At 44.2% G+C, this 25,263-nt stretch overlaps 1 long non-coding RNA gene across 1 annotated transcript; it reads left to right on the plus strand.

Annotated features, from left to right (window-relative positions):
• Nucleotides 1–14,204: 14,204 nt before the first annotated feature.
• Nucleotides 14,205–21,951, plus strand: LOC117283854. Its single transcript, XR_004514888.1, has 3 exons — nucleotides 14,205–14,230; nucleotides 20,450–20,865; nucleotides 21,750–21,951. It is a non-coding gene; the product is annotated as an uncharacterized LOC117283854 (long non-coding RNA).
• Nucleotides 21,952–25,263: the final 3,312 nt, after the last annotated feature.

Consider the following 25,263-nt stretch of genomic DNA (forward strand, 5'->3'; position numbering starts at 1 on the left):
GGCTTGCCAAAGACACTGTGAGGCTTTGTTTGGACACAGAAAACAGTACTGGATGGCAGATGTTTGCAAATACCATTTGTTTAATTGCTCAGGCACTTTATAATATATTTTTTTGTCCTGTGCTGTGGAAAGCACACCCTTCATCAGCTTTAAGACAGAGTGTAGCTTTGGAGGGCCGTTCTGGCTGTCTTTTTTCCTTGTGCATTGGTCCAGACAGATGGAATGAACAAAAAGAAGAGAACGGGAAAGCTGTTGGCAGTTACTCTCAACTTTGCCTCTTTGTAGCAGTAACAGCAATACAGAAATGGGCACCCTTTCCAGTCCCCACCCCCAGCAAGGGAAAGAATCCCCACCCTCAGGAAAATACTCAGCTGTCAAGCTGAACAGGCAGTTGGAGAGAGGGTACCTCAGTGGCAGCCTCCCCAGCAGCACCTCTCCTGCATCCATACTCAGTGTGTGCCTGGGCTCTGCTTCCCGGACCTGGTGTGGCCTTCCTGCCTGGCACAAGTGTTACTGGAAGGTGGTGCCAGAAGAGTGAGAGTGCCCAACACAGCATTTCATTCAGTGACTTCAGTCTCCTGGTAACTACACCTGAGAGGATATGAGTGTGTGTGAATTGGTTCAGGTTTCAGATGTATAGATGTTTCTAGGTTGACACCCACAGCAGGAAGTGAGCCACATCTTCAGTGATGGTGCCACAGGCTCTGGAGGCCACATGCTAAGCCTTAGGACCCTCCTGCTTACATTACAGAATTTCCAGTGATGCCTCCAAAATGCAGCTGAACCTCACCTGAAGACCTCACTTGAATTCAGTAGGTCTTCATAGCACATGAGAATCGCATTCAAAGATGAGTCCATGGGTTATTCAGATGTGCAGCTAGGACCAGTTCTTGGTGCTTTCTAAAATGCAACATTGAATGTAACCTTTGTATTAAAATTACAAGAACAGACTCTGGACCCAAGATCCCAGCACTGGCTCTGCTACATGTTAGCTGCATGACCTTGGACAGTCCACCTTTCTGTTTGTGACCTTTGATAAGGGGATGGGAATATTACCTACTTTATATGGTAGTTTGGGTATTAGATAATTTTTGCATATAAAACACTTAGAATGCACCAATATCTCAGTAAGTTGTTATAATTCTTGAGTTTAAGTGCTAGAAAAAATAAAAATTAGCCATACATTTGCATTGAGGTTTTGTTTTTTTGGAATCATGGGAAACAGGAAATTGTTTTTCTCTATATTGGTCACAATAGTCTTATAAAGCGACTAGAAATACTAGTGATGGGTGGTGTTTAATAGGTACTGTTCTAAGAAGTTTTCACACTGTCTCATTTAGTCCTTAAAATAGCTGGTGTGTCCTGTCCACGTCCGTATTTTACAGATAAGGCCGTTGTAGCTAGTGCCATACTAGTGTGCAAACTCACATCCAAGCCTGTGTGCCTCCAGCTTGCCATATCTTGATCACTGATTCTGTGCCATCATCTGAAGTTTTTGGAGGAGGAAGCCACAGCTGTAGGGAGTTACTGGTGTCACAGCTGGACTGGGAATCAAATGTCCATTGTCTAGTGACACATTTTTGACTAACATAGGAAGATGAAACAGCAAACAGCTTTGGGAGACAGAATCATAGGAAAGGAAACAGGAACAAGTGTGTGGTCTGATGGCCTCAGGAAGGGTATACAAAGAGAGTAAGCCTGGGTCATAGGATGAATAAGAGTCCTAGACATAGAAATAACCAGGAAGATGAATTTCAGATGAATGAGAAAAAGAAAAAGACTTGGAGATTGGAGAAAGCAACAAATACTGTGAGTTTATGTGAGCTGCATAGAAGTGCACAGGGATTTGTGCAGAAAGCCACGTGTATAGGCAAGCCTGCCTGAAGGGTTTGCTCCTGCGCTGCTGATGAATGGGGAGCTTTTAAAGGTTTTCAAGAAATACTGTCACAATCAAAGTCGATCTTTAAGTAAGATCACTGTGATAGGCGAGCCTGAGGCCAGGAGAAGGCCATGGCAGTGGCCCTTGGATAGGAGTTTCTGCACCATGTTGAAGGTGTGGAAGGGGAGAAGTGAGGAAATTTAGCAGTGCAGAGGTGGGGGAGACTAAAGCTACTTAGATACTGGGGCCAAAGAGAGTGAGGTATTAAATATAGCTCTGCAGTTAAAAAAATTAAGTTGTTAGAAATAAAAATAGGAAAGGCAGATGAATTAGTTTAGGAGGGGATAGAATGGTCTCATTTTACAATTTTGAGGCCCAGACAGGTCATTAAAGTTGAAGTATACATCAATTTGAGTGAAAGTAATGCTTTTAAATAGTTTGGAGAGGCAAAGGAAGAGGAAAATGGGTGAGACTGTGGAGAAGGCAAGCACCAAGATAGGAGACATAAAGCACGTCCTCATGCCTGCCTCCAGTTAGACAGCAGGCATGGGATGCGAAGCGCTTAGAGGGTGTAAGGACGGAGGTAGAGAGGTAGAGGAAAATCAAGAAAGAACATTCAGTTTTTTAAAAAGTTTCTAGCAAAAAGGAATGATTAATATTAGGAAATTTGCAGATAGTTAAGAAAGGGAGTAGAAATCAGAGAAAAGATCTTAAAAGCATATTTGATTCCAGAGTGGTTGTGAGTAGGAGTTGGCAATAGCAGAGCCAAGAAATCAAGGAGTCAGAGGAAAGGGAGTGGATCCGGTGGAATGAATAGGCAGTCAGTGCCCAAGAGGTCCTCAGTGAGATCTGATCAGAGACAAGACCAGTTCCAACCTGCTTTGCAATGTCAAGTGGCAGACTGCATGCAAGTCAAAGGGAATGTAAGTCCTTTTAATACACCCATCTGCATTTTGAGGAGATTTAGAGAAAATAAAAATAAGTGTTAAGATTCAACATAAGGGATGTTTCTAAGACAGTTTTAGAGAGGATATGTGAAAACGCAATGCCACAGGATAGAAATGAACTTACAACTTAAGAAAAGATCACAATTCTGGCTTTGCTACAACATTCCATTAGTAATTAAAGGAGAGAAATGTACAGCCTCTGGGGGAAAAATTACTTAAGTCCTTTCTAAGTCAGACACCAATTTTCTGAAAGTAAGTAGCAATACAGCTGACTACATATGGCCCTTGTAGGAAAACAAGGCAGCTTCCTCATAGTGAAATGGGATTTATCTCGTCTCTTCCAGCAGATTACAATAAAAGGACAAAAGCCTTTTGTTTTTCCTTATTACTATTATAAAGATTAGTACTTTATTTTTCCTTTTCTTTTTGTTTTCTTTTTTGCAAACTGCTATCTCTAACATGTCACAATGAGGGTCAGATTAAAATGGACAAATTCAGCAAAGTTTTGGATTATAAAATCAACCTTAAAAATCAAAGGCTTTTCTATACACCAGAAATGGAAATTAAGAAAACAATTCTATCACAGTAGCTTCAAAAATAAGTAGATCTCTACAATGAAATTTTCAAAAATCTAAAGAAAAAAATTTAAGAAGACACTGGAAGATGGAAAGATGTCCCATGTTCATGGATTGGCAGAATTGATATAGTTAAAGTGACTATTCCCAAAAGCACTCTGCCTATCCAATGCAACTCCCACAAAAATACCAATGACATTCTTCATCCAGAAAAAAATCATAAGGAGGCACAAATTCCAAACTAGCTAAAGTAATCCTAAACAAAAAGAACAAGGCCGGAGGTATCACAGTACCTGGTTTCAAAAATACTTTATAAAACCATAGTAACAAAAACAGTCTGGTACTGGCACCAAAAAGTAGACATATATTCCAGTGCAATAACATAGAAGACACAAAACAAACTACACAACTACTGATTTGGAACATTTGATTCTGGACAAAGGAGCCAAAAATATATGTTGGAGAAGAGAGCCTCTTTTAACAAATGATGCTGGGAAAACTGGACATCCACTTATAGAAGATTGAAACTAGATACCTATCTCTCTCATCTTGTATAAAATTCAATTCAAAGGCTGGGCATGGTGGTGCACACCTGTAATCCCAGCACTTGGGAGGCTGAGCCAGGAGGGTAACTGTGAGTTTGAGACCAGCTTGGGCTACATAGTGAGTTCCAGATCAGTCTCAACTACATAGTGAGACCCTGTCTCAAAAAACCAAAAAAAAAAAAAAAAAAAAATCAATTCAAAATGGGTCAAACACCTCTCTATAGGACCTGAAACTTTGAAAACAGGAGAAACACTTGAACCCATATGCATAGGCTAAGACTTCCTTTAGAACTCCAGTAGCATAGGCAATCAACACAAATGAGACTACATCAAATTAAAAAGTTTGCACAGTTAGGGAAACAACTAACAGCATAAAGAGACATTCTACAGAATGGCAGAAACTCTTTGGCAGCTACTCTTGCAACAGAACATTAATATTTTGAATATACAAAAAATTAAAAATAACACCAGAAAATCAAATAGTTTATAAATAAATGGGCAAATGAACAGAACAGACACTTCGCAAAAGAAGCACCAATGGCCAGTAAGTAAATGAAAAATGTTCAACATCTTCAGTCACTAGGGCAATGAAGATCAATACTATCTTGAGATCCCATTTCATATCAGTGAGAATAGCTATCATCAAAATTACAAAAAAATGAATGCTTACAATGATATGGGGGTGGGGGAAGGAACCCTTCCACACTGCTAATGGGAATGTAATTGGTACAGCCATTATGGAAATCAGCATGGAATTTCCTCAAAAAATAAAAATAGATCTACCATTTGATCCAGCGATACCACTCTTTGATATACACCTAAAGGAATTAAAGTTAGCATACTATAGAGATACCTGGATATCCATGTTAGTTATGGCACAATTCACAATAGCCAAGATATAGAACTAGGCTACGTGCCCATCAATACATGAATGGATAAAGAAAATGTGGCATATATACAGAATGAAATGTTATTTAGCCATAAAAAAGAGGGAAATTTTGTCATTTACAGAAAAATGGATGGATCTGGAAATCATCATGTCCACACTAGACTCAGAAAGACATTGCGTGTTCTCCCTAAAATGTGGAATTTAAAAATGATGACAAGAAAGTGGAAGGGAGACTACTATTAAGAAGGAGGTGGCGACAAGGAGGTTGGAAGGACAAGTGATGGAGGTGATAGATATGATATATTTATATGCATTGAACCCACCATGAAAGATGAAACTAGGAGGAAGAGAGGATAAGGGGACGATAAGGGGAACACGTTCAGAGTATGTTTTACACATGTACAAATCTGCCAAAGTGAAATCCATTCATCTATTTAACCGATATCCACTAATGAAAAAGATGTGAAAGCCATACACACCTGTGCATACACACAGACAAAATACAGGTAGAGAATCAATTTTTTGTTCTCTAGTTGAGAAACCTGTTTGCCTTATTCTTGAGCATTTTAATTATTTAGAAAATTATAAAATGTGAAAGTCACCTCATTAATTTTAATGTTATTTTAAATAAAATATAGAACATCCAAAAATAATATTACCTATACCTTCACCCTAAGAGCACAATACTTAGTGCACCACCATTCGGTCTTTTATTTGCTATGCACATATGTATTCACAGTCTGATACAGTTCTGCCTTCTTCACTAGGTTTTCTCTCTCATTCATATATTCTTCCTCCTTGCTTCATCCCAAGGACTGACACGAAAATTTCTCTCCTTGGCAAGAAGTCTGACAGGGCACTTATTTATCATTCTCCCTTGAAGGAAACACAGATTGGTTGGATTTTAATCCAACTGTAGACTGCTTACCTTTCTTCTAATTCCTTCAAAGTGTCCATGTCACCATGGAAAAGCCTACTTACCCATCCTTCCACAAGGTTAAAATTATTTTGTCTGTAGGAGATCTGAAGAGAAAATATGTTCTCACTTTGCTGCACCATCTTGAATGCCTGTGCACTAGATGCATTTCCCTTTCCTTGCTAAAGGCAGGGTTGGAACCGAGATGGTCCCTCACCTCAGCATTAGCTCAGAACTATGCCTGGGTGGTGTTGTTTGTACCGAGGATGGTCAGTAAGGGTTAATTTCTGTTTCTCACCAATCCACAGTGGTTTTACTGAGTGAAGAATCTGAGGTGTGTTTCAACTCAGTAGGCATGTGTGTCATGACCATTTAGCCTCAGATGTAGGAAGATACTTATGGCACGCATGCCTAGGATTTGCCATCCCATGAGAGAAATATTTCTTGAAAGCCTACCATATGTCATACACTCTGTGTACATTATCTGATATATTCCTCATAGCAGGAGGAAACAGATGCCATTTTCTCTGTGGGCCGTAAGGAGGGCACAAATGAGATATCCACCCACATGTAGAAGTTAGAGGAATAAAATTACCTTAGAAAATTCACCAATGAAAGTAACACATAATGACAACCAGAATAGGGACTTACAAAATTTGTGCTAAGGAAACTCATCCAAATGGCTTCCAAGGTGGCAAATTTGCCAATTTAATGTGTAAGCATATTTTAAAGAAAGATTGTTGACTAAAAGAGATATGATTGCTACTGGAAGTTTCATAAAAGGGGTTGCCACTGAGCTGGAAGTTGGCTATGCATTCCCAAGCAAAGCTAGTTATGTTCAGCACACGTTTGTAGAATGTGTTCAAAGGGCTGTGTGTCACTCTGGGTGCTGAGCAGCAGAGAGAACTGCTCTTGGCCTGTGTGACCTGTGCTCCAGGTCTCCCTCTGACACTGCTCTTTAGCCTCCCTTTCTCTAAGAAAGATGTCCCCTCCTTCAGTCAGCACATCTGTCAGTCATTCCAAATCTGATCGTGAATGTTCTGGAACCTTCTGGAATATTCAGGTGGCAGGAGGGAAAATGACATCGACACCAGGTGAATAGTTTAGTTCCTGTTTGAGAACATTGCACACTCTTAGCCTAACATTCTGCAGTTCCAGTCCCAAGATTTTACATGTAAGCACAAAGGATTTTACATGTAGGTACAACTGATGAGTTTGCAATCTCTGCTAGATCCAAATTTAAGATTAAAGACATTATGAGTCAGTCTTGTATTTTAATTTTCTGAATCTAAAATCTAAAAAGGGAGTGGGGATTTTTTTTTTAAAGTCATGGACTAAAGAATTGGGAGCATTAACATGAATTTTTGCAGTTGACTCCAAAGTCACCATGCTCATTATATTTTCATAGCTTTAATTAAAATAATTTTTAGCTGAACGTTTTAGAATTGGCTGAAGTTAAACTTCTGGGTTTTGGATAAACTGGTCGCTATAGTTTGATTGCTGTTTATTTACATAATAACTGACTATAACTGGCATTTAACTAAGTAAATGCTGCTCCTGTGCAACTATTTAGAAATTCAAAGCAACAATGGACAGAAGAAGAAATCGTAAGTAATGAATCTACAGATCCATCCTTAATTCAAACATGAAAAGTTTTAATTAAAAACACAAAGACTCTCCCTCCTTTCATCTTTATTTAACTGCTTTTGTGATTTTTTAAGAAAACAGGCTTCCCCATTTTATTTTAATTTTGAATTTATTTAAAATTTGGACATTTTTTAAAAGTCATTGTACCCTCTTTTTAGGAACTAGTTTAATTATAAATTAAATATAATTATAAATTATAAATTAAAAGTAATTTAATAATATATATGGAAAATTGCCTTATGAGTTGGCTATGATTTAGTTTCCATTCTCCCTCATTTCATACATACATAGGAAACATGTTCTCCATGCCCAGCACTGGGTCTAGTGCTGACCTCAAAGAGCTTAGCCTAGTAGGGGAGAGAGATACGTGAATAAATTACAGACAGATGGAATTAAAGGCTATCACATGCATATTTCCTCATTGGTGTGTGAACTCGGCAATGTTTCAGTGCACTAGTCCTGTGAACACAGTTGCACAGAGAGCAGTGGGCTTGTCTGGGAAATGGAGAAATCTTTAAAGAAAAGAAAACATTTAAATATGCCTTGTTTGTTTAAAATGTTTCACTCCAGCAAAACAATGCATGCATACCGTTGGCATGTCTAACAGCTTTGCACTAGTGTACCACATTAATTTCTAGCCCTTTTTGGTTCAGTTTTGCTACCATTGTGTTTCTAAATAATATGTAAATTTTCTTTTTTCTTGGTACTTGGGATCAAACTCAGGTCCTTGCGCTTACAAAGCAGGCGGTGGAACCACTGAGCTAAATCCCTAGCCCTACTTTTTTTTGGGGGCGGGTACCGGGGATTGAACTCTGGTCCTTGCGCTTGTGAGGCAGGCAGCAGAACCTCTGAGCTAAATCCCTGGCCCTAAATAATATGAATATAATGCTGTCTCAACTTTTTCAGTGGTAAATGTGTTTTGACTCATTTCTATGAACAACATGGATTTTGCTTTCTTATACTTCAGCCTCTTGTACCTACCTCCTGTTTCTTTTATCAGATCATTGATTTTGTTGTTGTCATAGTAGGAGCTTTGCAGTGTTGCTGGGTAGATGCCTGGGAAGGGCAGGCCATTTCACTGGAGGCTTCACCATGGGGGTTGTAGTCAAATGCTCTGGCGTTTTACTGAGAGCAGTGTTTGGGGCCAGTTTCCCTAAATAGGAATCCTACGGTCTCCTGGATGGAATATGTGTTTTCAGTCACTGGCTCTATCATGCAGGCTGGTGATGACTTTCCCTGCTACTGGCCTGTGCTATGCCTGCTCTTTCAAAGCTCAGAGTCCTTCAGCTTTTAGGGTGAGAGGCCTAGCCTCCAGGTGGAGCCTAACTGTGGGGAGCACGAGGGGAAACCCAGGGCCACTGCCTCTTGTGCATTCCGTACATTCAGCAACTCCTTCTGTTTTCAGTCCTCTCTCCTGCCTTCCAGGGCAGCCGGCTGCCCTGCTCCCTTGTCTCTGGGCTCTGTGGTGGATGAGACGCACCGCTCTCAGCTCCAGGCCCCTGCAGACAGTCTTTTCTGGTCTGCTAAGTTGGTTACTATAGATCTGATTTTTGCATCCCAGTGTTCTACTGAAATATTTTATTGCCTGCCCTCTTCTCTTATCTTTGCCCTTGTGAGTTAATGCAACTTTATAAAAACTTCATTTTTATATCATGATACTGACTTTATGAAGGAGAAAAATCTATCCTCAACTTGCCTCTTTTTTCATGGAGACAGAAATTACATCTTAAAGCGCAATATAAGGATAAAATCATGGGTGGAGCGAAAGGGGTATCTTAATGTGAGGAAATACCAAGTCTGAAAGGATTTGGCACTTAGTTTAGGAAGAAGCAGGGATTGCAGTTTGGCTGGAGCATCAGGCACAATGGCCCGGGTTCTAAGGGAAACAGACAAAGCCCCTGTGCAAGATTGGTCATGACCCGAACTACTTCCCCCACTCAGTGCACATCCCTTGTAATGTTACTTCAGTTTCCTCATTAAGTGGAAGTCTATCTGCCACCCCCTGGAATCTTGGCTTGTCTGGGGCTGGCTTTGGCCAGCAAAGTGTGGCAGAGGAATGATGTACAGTTCTGCCTATATCACAAGGGGCTTGCATCTTCTATTTGCTATTTTGGAAACTATCCAGCTGCCGGTAGAACAAACCCATCTGGGCTACCAGAGGAGGAGAGACATGTGACCCAGACCTTCCCCAAGGCCCCAGCAGAAGCCAGTCACTGCCCAGGAGGATACTTGGCTGACTTGTAGTTGATCACACACGTGAGATTATACCTGTGAGGGGGACCAGGTGAGACCCACAGGAACGTGCAACTGTGTTGTCAGTCCGCTGGGTGATGAGCTAACCGTGTGACGGTTCAGTGGCTATTTGGAGGTGGTTTGCTACTCCACCTGAGCTAACCAATACAGCTCCCAGACAGTAATTTGAAGAGGTTATGCCAAGCCAAGGAAGAAAGAACACTGGTCAAAATGATAAGATCAGATTCTAGTTCTTCTGTTGTAACCAGCTCGTTGTATGTCCTCACAGATGGCGAGCCACTTATTCTCAGCCTCAATGCCTGGAGGTGGGCCAGACAGTGGTTTTCAAGCTTCTCTGCACCTATGAATCACCTCAGATCTTGTTAAAAATAACCATTTATCCAAATTCTATCACACTGAAAAAAATCTATCCTTTTCTTTAGTTCCCTGGTGAGTCTGATTAGCTTGGCCAGCAGATATTTCAGACACCAGCGGCTGAGAATTACTATATGAGATCTTCAAGGTCCCTTCTGGGTGGAAAAAATCCTGTCCCTCAGTGAGTTTTGCTGTGGCTTCTGTTGTTTATTCCTGCTGCCACTACAGTGCCTCCATTTCTTCCTCCAAATTCTTCTTTCCGCCTGTCATCTCACCACTAGTGTTTGCCACTCCTCCCTTTCCATGCCTTCTGGGCCAGTCCTAACCCCACAGTCCAGAGAACTGTTTAAAGCTCACAAATCACAAGCCCAACTTTGTCACCAGCCATGAAAACGACTGGCAGTTCTGGTTTTCACACTAATTTCCAAACCTACTTCTTAGCTCTCCAAGAACTCTTGGTTATTACAGAAAAGGGTCATTGACTCTGATCTGTCTTTATCTCTCAATTTTAAAGGGAGACAACTTTGCTTTCTCACTTCCTTCAAATCGCTGGGTTGTGGTGCTTTGGGTTTTCTAATAAACAACTGCTAGTCTCCGCGTTCTTTGGTGGCCCTGTGTAGTGTCGGATCTTGCTAACGCTGCTGATTTCTTGGACTGTCTGAACCAGTGTTTCTAGAAGACCCTAGCCTTCTGCCCTTGACAATTATCATTTCTCATCTGGAATATTCTTCCTTTAAGCCCAAGTTGCCTGAGCTAGTTTCTCTTTGCTGAGGACTTCACTATAAATGGCAGGAGTTCCAACTCTCAAGTCAAATAATCAGTCTTTGTGACAAACCTTCTCTCATTTTGCTCAACCACACTGCGGGTGTCCGGGGAGGGCATTCACTGCATCCGTATTGTATAACCTGTTTCTATCTTAGGAAGACGTCTTGGGACATCACACAAAAGCTGTAAGGCAGCTGGCAGAACCCAAGTATTTCCCAGCTCAGGACATTGGCTGGGATGCAGGAGGCAGCCTCCTGGGGGTTGGGGGTGCCAGGCTCAGGAGTTGAATGCTGTTGCTGGGTGACCTGAAAGTGTGCCCCTGTCTGCTGATAAACACGGATCCCCCTGCCCTGGAGGAGTCAGCTTCTTCCAGCCACGGTAAGTAGCAAACCTGGATGATTTGCAGATAGGTATTAAGTTTTATGTAGGATTTAAAAACCATCGAGGGTCAGTAAAGTTAATCGAACTTTTCTATGACGAAGCTAGAGTGACTTCTTAGACCATGAGCATGGGACACAGTACTCGGAGACAGGCAGCCACTCACTGTGTACTCAGCCGGCAATGGGAAAATGACCTGCTAGCGGTTTCCTTCCTTTTAAACACAATGCCATCTCGGTAAAAAAGTTAGCCTTTTTCATACTTTAAAATAAAAACCTGGATTCCTTCATTGTTCACCTGAGCGTTAGCTGCCCATCTACAGCTGGATCGGTCCTTGTGGCAGTTTCCAGAGGAGCCGGCTTAGTTACCGCCCAGGCAGTTTTCTCCATGGGGACGCATGTTCATCCCGGTGACTTTTGGGTTCTGTCCTCCTCATGCCCACAAGCTCTGCAGTGACGTCCTGTGCGATCTGAGGGTGGACTTGTGGCCCCAAGGTCAGCCCTGCTCTGCATTGGGAATACCAGGTGCCCACCGGCCAGTGACACAGGTGATTCACTCCATCTCTGGACTCTCGTGTTCCTTATTAACAGCCAGGGTATAGCACAGATGCTCCCTGGGGTGACGTGAACATGTTTCTGACGATAGCCCTCGTCCTGCAGTAGCCTGTGAGGCGCTTAGAGTGACCATCCAGAGTTCTACGCTGATGGAGTGGGGCTGGCTCCCTGCCCGCTTGCCAGGGCTCGGTATCATTTCTCACCTCAGAAGGAAGCACTAAGATCACTTGCTTTTCGATTCAAAAGAATTACAATGCTAAGTCACGTTACTTGTTCATATTCCAAATGCTGTCATGTGCCTCAGCACGAATGTGCTCGCTTATGGACACTAGGAATCCTCACTGGCAAGCAGGGCACTGGGGGTTTTGTTGACAGAAAAGGAAAATAAGGCCTCAGTGTTGAGTCACACACACAGAGTCCCGGGGTCAGTGTCGGTAAAACTGTAACATCAGAGACCACTGCATTCCACACTAGACCCTGCTACATCACCAACCCGTACTGCGGAGCAACGGCCATGCCCAGTGCCACTGTTTTTTTAGTTTGTTCCACATAGATATTTCCCTGAACTCAGCTACAGTAAGTAAGCAATCCTAACCACCCATCTGTTCTCACGTTTTTTTTTCTCCAGAAGTTGGGAGTAGGGAAAACATAGGAAAATCCCCGCAAAAGGAACACAGCCATTCCGCATCAGGCCACACTGTTCCTTGGCCAAATGCAGGGGCTTCTTTCTGTCAACCTGGTGGGTAGAACACACCGTGAGTCAGGCACAAAGGGCTTGGTGGTGAGAAGCGAGCTGTGTGAATCTGTACTGACCCTCACGCAGGGAAGGAACTGGCTTCGAGACCAGAGAGAAGGGCCCAGAACCCCCCCAAGAGGTACATTTTATTTTTCTGCAGCCACCACAAAAGCTTTGCAGCCAGCCTGGCTGCCTCAGGTGCCCAGGGCCTCTCCAGGAGAGATTCACTTTGGCTGTGGCAGGCTTGGTCATGGACCCATCCCAGATGACCGTCCTGGGTGCTTGTGCCTCTGTGCAGCCCTCCTCAGTCCACAAGGGACCTCTCCCCTCCTCACAACCAAGCAGAAAATGGATGCTACACAGGCGTGAATGCCTTTTCCATTTATAAATCTCCTCGCACCCTTAGCAGTTCAGCCTCTACTACATCGCAAGTCCTAATAAAGCCTTTTGGGGTGGCATATGTCTTAGTTACTTTCTCATCACTGAGACTCTGTACCCAACACCCACAGATAGAGCAGGAAAGGTTTATATTGGCTCAGAGATTGTAGCGGCTTCAGGCCATAGTCAGCTGCTCCAAGGCAAGGTGGCACCGTACAGAAGAAACAGCTCATGGCATGGTGGCAGGAAGCAGAGTGATCAAGGAGGGAGGAGGGAGATGAAGCGTCCAGGCCACGCCCCTCCTCAGACCAGGCTTCACCCCCCATGTCATGTTTATTTGTAAACTCATCAGTGGATGGGTCTACTGATAAGCATCGGGGCACCTTGCTCCAATCACCACCCAAAGCCCCACCTATGAGAACACGAGGCTTTGGGGGGGTCATCTAGATGTAAACCATAACTTCAGATTTCTGCCTAGTATGATTTCTGTGCTGAGGTGATAACACGAAAGGCCACTGGTGCCAAAAGCCCCCAGCACCTGGGGCTGCTAAACCTGAAAGTGACTAGCAGCAATGAAGAACAGGGAAGAGCCTCCATCTCTGGGGCCTGACGCCAGTAACTCTGAGCAGCAAGGGGGGCTGCTAACACTAAAAGAGCTGGTAGCCAGCGTAATTCAGAGCCCAGAACTATTAACACTAAAGAGCTATAGCTTGTTAGCTTTGTGATTTCTACATGAATTGTACAAGAACCCTCAGATGATTGGTAACACATCAGAAGCTGGTACAGTGGTCCTTTTCTTTAGTGGTCCCCCAAGAAGAGAGGAGTTGGCACGGGCTCAAAAACCAGCCTGTGTTTGATTTCTGTCTTATGTGCAGCTTAGAACTTAAGCTAGTCAAGAATTTGAAGGGTTCTTCAGATCAGTGGCTGCAGGCTTGAGGGCCACTGATGCTTTATCACCGGGACTTTATCTTTAAAGTTGTCTCTCCTTTAGTCAACTACCACGAAGAAAACTCATGGAAAATGTTAGAGACAGTCTGTGTTCTTGGGGTAACACAGCCAAAGGAATTGTAATGTGAACCATGCACACAATTTTACAATTTCGAGCCATCATGTTTTAATTTTTATGTATTTTTCTTGTACCAGGAATCGAACTCAGGACCTTGCACATGTGAAGAAGTGGGCACCGTGCCACTGAGCTAAATCCCCAGCCCACCGTAACCGTCACATTTTTTTTGTTTTGTTTTTTGAGACAGAGTCTCACTATGTAGTTGAGACTCAACTGGAACTCACTATGTAGCCCAGGCTCGTCTCGAACTCACAGCGATCCTCCTGCCTCAGCCTCCGAGTGCTGGGATTATAAGCATGCACCATCACGTCCGGCCGCCATTACATTTTTAAAAGGAAAAAATACTGGGTAAGATTAATAATATTTTTACTTAACCCAAGATATATAAAAAGCTATTTCAATATGCCACCCACACAAATATTATTATCATAGCCATTGTTATTATTTGGGTAATTGGGATTGAACCTAGAACCTCATTTGTGCTAGGCATGTGGGCTATCACTGAGCTACACATCCAGGACCCCCAAAGCTACAGAGACATTTTGCCTTATTTTTGGTACTCAGTCTTTGATATTTAGTGTATCTCCTAAACTTTCAACACACCTCTCACTCGGACTAGGCAGTTTCAGGGCCTCAGCAGGCGCCTCGTGCTGCCATGCTGGATGGAGACTGACCTCTTCTCTCCAGGGTCTCCCCAAGGGACACCTGGGCGCGCTCAGTCCTGGACAGGACCGCTGCCCACTGCTGGACTGTGTGTGCAGGGAGCCGCGGCAGGCCCCCGTGCGGGCCGCAGCTCGGGCTCCAGTTTCCAGCAGGCCTCCTTCCTTACCCCACCTGAAACGTGAGCGCCACGCCGGGCTCGCAGCGCGCATGAATTGCCCTTTCTTCTCCACAGCACACAGAAACCGTTTCCCTGGCTCCTTTTACTCCCTCGCAGCATTACAGCGGCCTGCAGAGGGAGAGCGTACAAGGCGCCCTCTGTGTTCCCGCTTAGAGATCTACAATGTACCTGCTTGAGATAAAAGTCCTACCCTGCAAAGCCACATTTTTGTCCCTCTTCTTCCTTTTCCATATTTACAGAGCCAACAGTCAGACCTTCACTTTCAACATTTAACCTTACAAAATATGAGCAGGTTTCAGTTCGGGAGGTGGATTTGAGAAATTCCCGGCTGCCCGCCAGGGTTTTGGCTTTGTGCAAGGCAGGCTGAGATCTGCTCACTGCTTCCGAAGGCTCAGCGACCCCCGTACGATGCCCCCTGCCAATTTGATGAGCTTGTGTTCTCTCCCAGTTCTCACTAAAACAATTTCCAGACCTCGGGAGAGGAGTACTGTGAGCAGACAGGCTCGGCGACGCTACCCTGTACTTAGGTCGTTCTCAGAGAGGACCCCTCCCACGGATGGATGTCAAAGCCGTCTCCCAGCAAGACTGCGGCCAATATTCTCTCAAGAGAAAGCCAAGGCCCCTCCCTCACCTCAGGCGACCTGTTCCCAGGAGAACTGCAGAATGCCGGCCGAAAGTCAGAGGCAACTTTGTTCTCTTCTTTTAAACCTGGAAGCCTTACATTTGCAGAAAAAAAATCAAAAGATTTTTTTAAAAACATACCTTAGGTACACCTTAAAAAGCAACTCTGAAAACAAAGCAGCCCTGGGGAAGGCCTCGGACACAGCTTTGTGGGGGCTCCTTACCAGGGACCCAGGACCAGGGATGCCATTACTGGGGGGATGGGAACTTTTACTTTTGGAGGAACCTCTGTGTTGCTGGAATTAGCTTTCCCCTGAAGGAAACGGCTTCCCTCCTGCTCCTGCCTACATGGACGGCCAGGGACAGCCCTGCCTGGAAGCTGAACGTGGAGAACCCAAGACCAATTCCACTCAGCACGCGAGTGTTGGCTCCCCAATTTCCCACCCACGACACGGAGCACGGGTGGCGCAGAGAAAAGCACCAAGGAGACCAAGCGGAAGTCTTATTTTTAGTTTTCAGTGACAATTATCCCCTGCATCTCTAGCTCTGGAGTCGGCAGATTGTAACAGAAGGCAGACTTTGGCCAATGGTCTATTTTTCATTTGTTGTTGTTTATTGTATTGTTCAATTTAAACAGCTACATTCGCAGCCCAGCCTCAGTGCACCACTCAGGCGATAATGTCCACGTTATCACCCCCAAGAACTCTTCCCATCTTGCAAAGCCGCGACTCCCTGTCCGCCACAATAACACTCATTCTCTGCTCCTCCTACCACTTACCGAGCCAGGACTGCTACTCTCCTTTCCGGGCTTGTTTGGTGCTGGGAATTAAACCCACTGCCTTCACACTAAGCTACATCACAACCTTTCACTTATTTACTTATTTATCCATTTATTTATTTTATTTTGAAACAGAGTCTCAGTCACTGAGTTGCTGAGGCTGGGCTCGAATATATAACCCTCCCGCCTCCCTCTTCAGAGCTCTGGGGCTGCAGGTGTGCGCCGTCTCTCCTTTCTGTCTCCATGATGGTGACTGTGCCAGACTCTTCGAATAAGTAGAATTTACAGTCTGTACCTTTTTTTCCATTACTGGTTTATATCACTGAGCAGAAGTCCTAAGATCCATCCGTGGTAGCCTGTGCCAGCTCCCCTCCTTTCTGGGGCAGCATGTAGTGTCCCCATGTGCGTCCTATTTTGATCATCCCTTGCTCTGGTAATGGGCGCTTGGCTTGGCCTCATCTTTTGGCTTCTGTGAGCAAACGTGGGTGTGATGTGCTGTAGTGGGATTACTGCTACAGGTATCTTTCAAGACTCCGCTTTTAATTCTTTTGAATATACACTGAACTGTGGAATTCTGAATCACGTAAGTATTTTTCATTTTGCGGAGAGCCATATCACTGTTATCAGAGACTATTTTACGTTCCCACCATGTGCAAAGCTTCCATTTTCTCTATCTCCTTGCCAACGTTTTTGATTTTCTGTGTTTTCGATGATAGCAATCCTAAGGAGTGTGAGGGGAGAGCTCACTGTGGTTTTGATTTGTATTTTCCTAATGATGAGTGATCGTGAGCATTTTTCATGTGCTCTTTGGCTGTTTGTTTGTCTTTCCTGCAAAATGTCTGCTCATGTCCTCTGCCCAGTTTCTAATCAGATTGTTGGAACAGCCAGTTTTGTAAGTGAAGTCTTATGGAAACATACATCTGTCCAATTACATACATGTCAGCTGCGGCTGCTTTCCATGTTACAGTGGCAAAGCCTGATGCAGCCCAGAAGCCTAAAATATCTGCTATATCTTCTTTCACAGAGAAAGTCAGCACCCCTTTAGATAACCAGGAATCGGTTATGGACGTGCCCTTCCTTTGGTTTAAATGAATATCTGTACACATAATCAGAGCACACATGTACTCTTGTAGTGATGATTTTCCCATAAGTTAACGCACTGTGCCAGGGCACGGGGCTTAGAAAGGAGGAAAGCAAGACTGGCCTTCTTGATCCTAGCCAGCTCTCCTGGCCCATGGCAGTGATTCCGGGCCACTGCTGTTCTCTTCAGACTCTCACCGCAAACATTTTCGGGTACTGGTCTTGCCCTCCACTTAAGGTGAAAAAGATACAGCATGAAGTGAGTTTCTTCCAGCTCCTTCTAAACTCGACGGAATTGCTCCTGTCCTTGGTTTCTGTGCAGAGGGGCTCTTCCTTCCCTCTCGCCCACAATCCCATCTCTTCCCACCCCTTCTGGCAGCCCCATCAGCTGATGCTACCCGGAGATGTTCGGCATTCCCATTTTTAGGGTCACTCTCCTGTGCTTGCAAACAATGCTACACACTGAATTTATCTCTCTCTGTATCACCTAGATGGAAATATACTGGCGTATGAATACACACGTACATTCTTGTGGGTCCACTTACTGCTCATGTAAAGACACCTACGGGGTTTTCCAGAGTACTGTGTGGCCATCTGCTTACGAAGATACATCTTCTTTCTTGCCCTGCAGTCTCGTTTCTAGACACGGCCCTTTCACAGCAGTCTTCCCACGGAACACCATTGTTCCTCTTTGTGCTTCTCAAAATATTTCCTTCCTGTGAAATAGTTGTTACCTATGGGAACGTACATTGTAACGTTTGCGGTGAAAATGTCACCTCCCTGCTCCTTCTGGAAGTAGGCATTTCAGCTGTCCTGTTTCTTCTAGGCTTGCCTTTGTGCAAACATCTCCAAATTATATGTTTCCACCTTGCAAAGCACACGGAAGTCACATGTTCAAACTTCTCGGGTAGAGGGATTTTCAGTCTCCTGCCTGGCTGACTCACATGCACTTTCCTCCCACACCCTTTCACGATATAGCATACATTTTGATATAAACTCAGAATTCCCAGCAATACAGAAATAAGTGAATTCTTCTTGTCACTGAGCCAGGTTTTTTTATTGGGAGCTACATTTCCTTTTTTGAACAACTTTTTACTAGCGTTAATAGTCACCATAACTCTCAAGGTATTTACTCTCCTTTGTGTCAGTCCGTGATTCAGTCCTAAACTCTTTGCCAGGAGCTAAAACATCATCTCGACATATTCACGCTTGTCAGGTAACTCATCTGTTTCGTTTATGTTCTTGGACTCTTGTCTTCTTGAATCCCTGTCTCCTCATCTGATTTTTTCATTCGGGAAGAGGGAAGAAGTGGTCAGGAAAAGACATGCAGAGGCAGACTGCATCCATCACTCTGGCATTTGGAGGGAAGAGAAAATGCTTTTCTCCAGATGTCACCCTGAGTGGCTTGTTTTTAAAAAATCACCTCAGTTTATTTCCTATGTCAAGGTATTGCGTGTCGGAGTACATAGCTTAAGGTTTTCAGTCGAATTAGCCCGTTTTACAATTGCAGAAACACTTAGGAAGCGTAGTCCCTTCCGCTGACCCACGATGGGGTGAAGACTGCCCCGCTAGGATGGCGACGACCCCACAGAGACGGTGAACAGATCATAGCTGTTGTGACCTTGCAGAGGACACGGAAAACGCGGGACAGGAACCACCGGCAGCGGCAGCCTCTTTTCTTTCCTCTGTCTTTTCTGAAGCTCCGAGAAGAGGTGTGCATCTCCCGTGGAACACAGACGTGTGTATTTTCCATTTCTTCCGCACTCACTGCACCCGCACTGCCTCCTTCATCAGCGGACCTGCCCGTGGGGTCGGACGGACGGGGTCGGGGGGCTCCCAGATCCTCACGGCCAGTGCTCAGGGGCCTGGGAGGTCCGGTTCCAGAGTCCCAGGCCTCGCTTGTGGGAGCTGCTCCTTATCTTAACAGTGAGAAGGGGTGTGGTACCGCTGAGAGTCAAGGTGCTGAGGAGGACACTGGAGCTGTGTTGAAGAAAAGACGCCAGGTCTGCTGCGAGCATCGGATCACCGAGCACTGCCGGGCTCATTCGCTGAATGTAGCTGAGTAGACTCCATCATGTTACCCAGCGACCAGCGCATTTCTCTCCTCGAAGGAGGCAGGAAGAACAGTCATACGAGTATTGGTTACAAGGTTCTGCAAATCGGAGCCAGTTTTTCTCTCTGTTTTCATCCGTGGACCCAGTGGGTGTTCCAAGATATCAGACTTTGTGGTCTTTCCCTCACCTGGCCAAGTCTTCCCTGTGCTTTTGCAAATGCGGTTTCACAGCATGAAAGCCCTCATCCGCATGTTCGCCCTGCACGCAGACTCACGTTCAGGACATCAGACACGGCCGTTTGAGGGTGTATCATGGCTCCCCCAGAGGATTTCCTTCTCTTTCTTGTGGTTCACAGGATAAAAGTTGTCCTGCCTCCACTGTGCCTATCCCAGCACTGTCTGCATGAAGGTCTAGCACAATGCTGGGCCCTCTTTAACTAATGAGCAGTTAAATCAGTGGGTGGTTATATGGAGGTTGTCCTTATGTAATCTTCCTCTGCAGATAATTCTCCAGAACGACTTTCCCCAAACAAGAAACTGTTCCCCAAACTGTCCCTTCTATGGTTCACCTTCTCCTATCTTTATTTTTTGTTATTTATTTTTAAATATTTCACAATGGAAAGTGGTTGACTATTAATTTCTGGCTATTTTTATTGTACCCAACTGAGTGCATATATTCTATTCCACTACTTTGTTATTCTTTTCCAATATTCAACATACATATTACTCATAAAAATGTGACTTCCTGCTTTATTTCCAATGTAACACATGAGGGTTCCATAAAATCTAGCAGGGAAAATGAAATGTGCAGACAGATTTTATCTGTTCGTGTGGCTCCCCACTGCCGATTCCTATCATGTAATTCTACTTAGCACTTCTGGGCCATTTCCTTCTAAGTCCTTTCCAAGCATTACCTCAGTGGTGTAGGATAGGTGAAGGATGGGCCGCCAGGAACTTGAGCTGTAAATGCAGAACGGTTAAACACAGTTCTGAGGAAATGAGATTTTAGGGTTGGAAAAGAAATATGGTGCTGACACCAATGCCCTGTCTCACTTCACACAAACACCCTCCCTCTCCTCCAACCTGTCCTCCATAAGGGCAAGGGGAAGGGAGACCGAGAAGTGGTTTTCCCGAGATTATGAAAACCTATAATCCCCAGTATGCAGCCACATTAAATATCATTTATTTTCCTAGCTTGTCAAAAAAGAACTGCCATCACTTCATAATCAGGACACAGTAGACCACAACTGGAGAAGCCCATCCTGGTTCAAAACATGCATTCTTTTAAGTAAGTGGAAGAATAGCTCTTGCTGTTTGCTAATTGCCTACTGAGTGCCAGGCATCCTAGGAACACCACCTTTACCCCTTTCACAGCACTCAGAACAAGGTGAGGAATCTTCAGCATTAAAGTGTTTTCCCAGTCTGTCTCCCTGATCCCCTGTAGCTGCCATGTAGGAGGATCCTCTACATGAGGGCATCTCACATTAGGACGTCTTTTAAGAAATGCCACAGGATACAGGCAAAGGCCAGAGGCACCAGAAGAAATTATGCCAACCAAGTGAGTCTCTTCCCAAAAGGATCCGGAATGCTGGGAACACAGTTGGACGACGGTGAGTGGGTTTTGGTTAAGGCCTGGTGTTGCCGGCCCATCCTCGAAGCTCTTCTAGGTGCAGCCTGGTGCCCCATAAGCGCTGTCGTTATATTTTTGACTGAATTATTTCACTAGGAATGTAACATTTTCTGTTTTCTTTTCAATGATGATATGAAAAGTGGAACATTCTAGCTAGCCTGAGATTTTTGTCCCATGCCTTTGCATTAGTGTTTAGCGTGGTGCTAAACACTAGTGTGTAGTGTGGCAACTGCGCATGCTGACCTAAGGAGCAAGCACCGTTACCGCACTGAGCACAAGCACAGTCTCGGTGTCCCCACCTCCTGTAGCCAGCAGGGGACCTTGTGCTCCTGTGCTGTGGCCCTCAGGACCGTGAGTCTGGCCAGGGATTCCACGTTCCGCAGAGAACATTGCCTGTCATCTTAATGCTCATTATTTGGCTTTGACAGGGTCTGCCTTTTAGTTTTATAACTGTATAAAAACCATAAGCAATATTTAATTCCGTATGCACCCATATTTCGATATTATAGTGAAGTGTTTTGAGTCAAACATTGAAGATGTATCAAAATCTTTTAAAAAAGAGTATATTACAGAAATCCAATCTAAAAATCATATTGAATATTATGAAATATCATCATATAAATATTTAAAACACTCTAGCAGATAAAGCCAGGACAGAGCCTGGTATGACATGTACCTTAAACTGTTCAGTCAGATTTTGAATATATGGTCAGTCAGGTAAAACTATACCTAGTGAAGGCATTGCCCACAAGTAAGTGCCTCTTACCTACGTGGTGTAGTCACAGATTGCCCGCCGTTTATCAGTGTCTTTGGTGTTCTCCTCACCTGCCAGTCCACTGGACCTATTCGCACTTCTCCCACCAGGCTTTGACTAAGAGTCCACGGGCTCCAGACGCTGTCCAGGGATCTGGCAGACCAGTCTTGGCCTTGCTGCAGTGCTCCTGGGCTTCTTGTCCTTCTGCAGCTGACGCTATTTACTCAGTTGGATGAAGATCTTATCATTGCTCAATCAGGCAACAGAAATGAGAGGCATGTGAGTCCTGCCTTTCTGGAATTATGAACTCCACTTACAACAGAATTACCCTTAAAGTTAATTTTCCCTTTTAAAAAAATTTTAAAGGAGGGGCATATGCTTTGCTCAGTATTCTAGAACCTTAATCATTTCTGTGATTTCTTGAACAGACAAAAAAAATGGTAATAGGTATTCTGATTTTATGTCTTACATTTCTCTGAGTCCTCTTGAAATATAGTTCACTATGACTGGGACACTTCCTTGGACTTTGGTTTCCTCTTTATAATATTTGTCCTATCTTCTCTGAAAATCAGCATTTCCATCATTTAGGAAAAAGAGGGCTAGATAACAATATCTCTGTTTACCTTCACACCTAAAGGGTTATATTAAGAATGAATGTGTATTACATACAGATGTGAAAAAAATTATCAGATGTAAAGGAAATGTCCAGAATTGACTGTGGAGTAGTATAAACATGAATTTAACAAGGAATGGTATAATACAGTGTGAGGATCAGATTAATGTCTGGCTGAGTCAGGAGTGCTGCACCCATCTCTCCTGAGAAAACTCTGAGGCCTATTAGGGCTGGAATAATCCTCCCCCTCGGGTGTGTAGAGATCTGACCTTAGACAGATGAACTGTTCCTCTCAAAAACCTCTAAAGTCCCGACTCCATTTGTCTCAGCCCCTAAAGCATACAATCCAAAAGTTAACATGTGGCCAATAACAATGGGCCGAATATCCCGACTCCACCCTGGCTCCACCCCCACCTTACCCCATATAAGCCTGTGCATTTCCTGAATAAAGTAAGCTTTCCAGAAATCTCCCCAGTCTGTGTGGTGATTGCCTTGCCCTTCCAGGCTGGGCCCCTGAACCTTGCTCCCAGAGCGGGCTCGTGGACGAAAACAATTGGCACCTGAACAGGGGACTGGCGTATACTGGATAAATACTGAAGTTTTGGGTAAGGATCCCTGTTGGGAGCCAGTCATAGCCCACTGGCTTTTTGAAAGATAACTTCTTTCTTTATAATCAAGGCATTGACACAATGTGTGGTCAGGATGTTCCTAATTAGCATTTGTTAACATTTGTTCCTTTTTAAGGACTGCACGTGTTAAACTTGTTTTTGACCCTGCACGGGAGAAACTCGGATAGTCAAAGATCGGTAGGAGTCAGGTGTTTCCTGTTGATGTGCCTTTAAAAGGCTGATGCTTGCCTGCAATAAGCGTCGCCTTGATCAGACTCTTGCGTTGGCGTCCTTCCTTTCTCTCTGCCCCATCTCCACCCCGCTGCTCTTTCAGGTTTGAGACATTGCTGGACAGTGCTCTGCGTCGCTGGTTCGCGACAGATCCCTATTATGGGTAATGTCATGAATAAGGAAAGGCGGGTACAGGCCGCCTTAGTAAAGACCCTACTAAAAACAAGGGGCATAAAGCTCTCTAAAGATCGCCTCATGGGTTTTTGGGAGCCTGTCCTCAAGTCTTCCTCGTGGATGGAGCGTGCAGATGTGATGGACTTGGAGATTTGGGAGCCCGAGACAAGTAATGTCCAGTGCACCAAGAAACAAAAAGAGATTTCGTCTCCCACTAGATTTTTTCCCCCATTGCTTCAGGGATTGTTCAATGTCTAGAGACCACCGCCGAAAGAGAAATGGCGGCCTTCCCTGCACAGGTGGCGACAGGTTGAAAAGCTCCAGGTGAGTCAAAAAATGGCGGACAGGGGGTTGATGAAAAAGATGGCGCCGATGGCCTTTCTTTTCCGGGTTCTTCCTCCCCAAAGGCGTCAGCCCTGCCCGCTGGTCTCTCACTTCCTGTTGATGAAGCGCTCCGCTAAAACCCCCCTCGTCACGGGATGGTGGTCATCCGGAAGAGCCTACCTTTTCTTGGTCCAAGGTGGCGGCCTCCATCCTGTGTGCTGCCACCTTACTTGGTGGACGAGGAGAAACAATCCTTTGATCGGGCCTTAGCCTGGCTTCTGGGTCCTCAGACTCCGGGCCACCCAGCCTCCTCCTCCAAAGCCCAGCCCGGTGTAGCTGAAAGCTCGGGAAAAGTTGTGGAGCGAAGACCTGCAGCTTCGGGGCGCCGGGGCCTGCTGAGCTGGGAGGGGAGCCTGGTTGGGGCCGAGTCCGACAGCTACGTGGTGGCCGAAGGTCCTTTTGTCTTCCCCGGTCTCTGCTGTCCCTGCCGCCCACCTTGGATCCCATTGCCCCGGCTGCTTGGCCCCGCGCCCCGGGGCGCATTAAGGCCCAGCGGGGCTGAGTGGTGGTGGTGGTGGGGTTGCTGCGCGCCCAGGAACAGCCTTCTTGCCGCAGAGCCTTCGACCTCTACTGCGTCCTGGACAAATCCACAAGTACCTAACCCTCCTATCTCTATCTTGTTCTGCCTTCCCCTTTCATGTTCGTTTTACCCCTTGTATTGAACCTTCTTTGTTAATCATACAGAAACTTGGAGTTTATATTTTGCTAGAACACCCCCGGCCATTTGGGTCCCCGTTGATCTCCATACGGAAGGACAAAAATTCAGATCCTCTCTTTAATGTTATGCTTCATCCCCGCAGTAAGAAAGATTTTGAGATTTCCGCCCTTATTGCTGTCATCGTTTCCATGGTGGCAGCTATTTCCAACAGCAACAGTCACAATAAAGTGAATATACTTAATTCCACTGAACTGTTTACTTGCAAACAGTTGAGATGGTAAATTCTGAATTATGTGTCACAGTTGTCATGTATCTTTAAAAGAGGCAATAAAGTACATATTTAAATGCAGAGGGGCCTGTTTCACATATATTTATTTAATTTGGAAATGCCTTTTTTTCTATCTAGTAAGTTGGACATAAAAATTGGAAATATAAAAGCAAAATTCTTTCTTTACAGATGATATAAACATGCCCAGAAAACCCAGAGGATCCAGTAAAAAATTATTAGAAATGCAAGATGTCTGGTAAGAGAATTGATCGTTTTAAATATAGAATATTCTTGTAAGCACAATATATAATGAAATACCAATCTTATATAACTTTAAAAATAAAATATGTAGAAATAAAATTAAGAGAACTTACAGAATATGAGTGAAGGAAAAACTTAAAACTTTACACAAGACATAAAATTGATTTCAATATTTGGAAAGACCACACTTCTGAATACGAAAGACTGAAAGTGTAAAACTGTTGTCTCGAAAATATCTATAAACTTAATATACTCCTTTTATGAAAGTAGCTAAATTGATTCTAAAGTATATATCAAAGATATATTTGTGAGAATATAAAAATTTTCTTTTAAAAAAATTTAAGAGTAAATTGAAACCTAGTATTAAAATGTATTTTAAAAACTAAAATAATTTTAAAAGGTTGGTCTTTTTACAGTTACAACCAAA

The sequence above is a fragment of the Fukomys damarensis genome, unplaced genomic scaffold (assembly GCF_012274545.1).
Source record: "Fukomys damarensis isolate Sample0158 unplaced genomic scaffold, DMR_v1.0_HiC HiC_scaffold_31, whole genome shotgun sequence".
Lineage (NCBI taxonomy): Eukaryota > Metazoa > Chordata > Mammalia > Rodentia > Bathyergidae > Fukomys > Fukomys damarensis.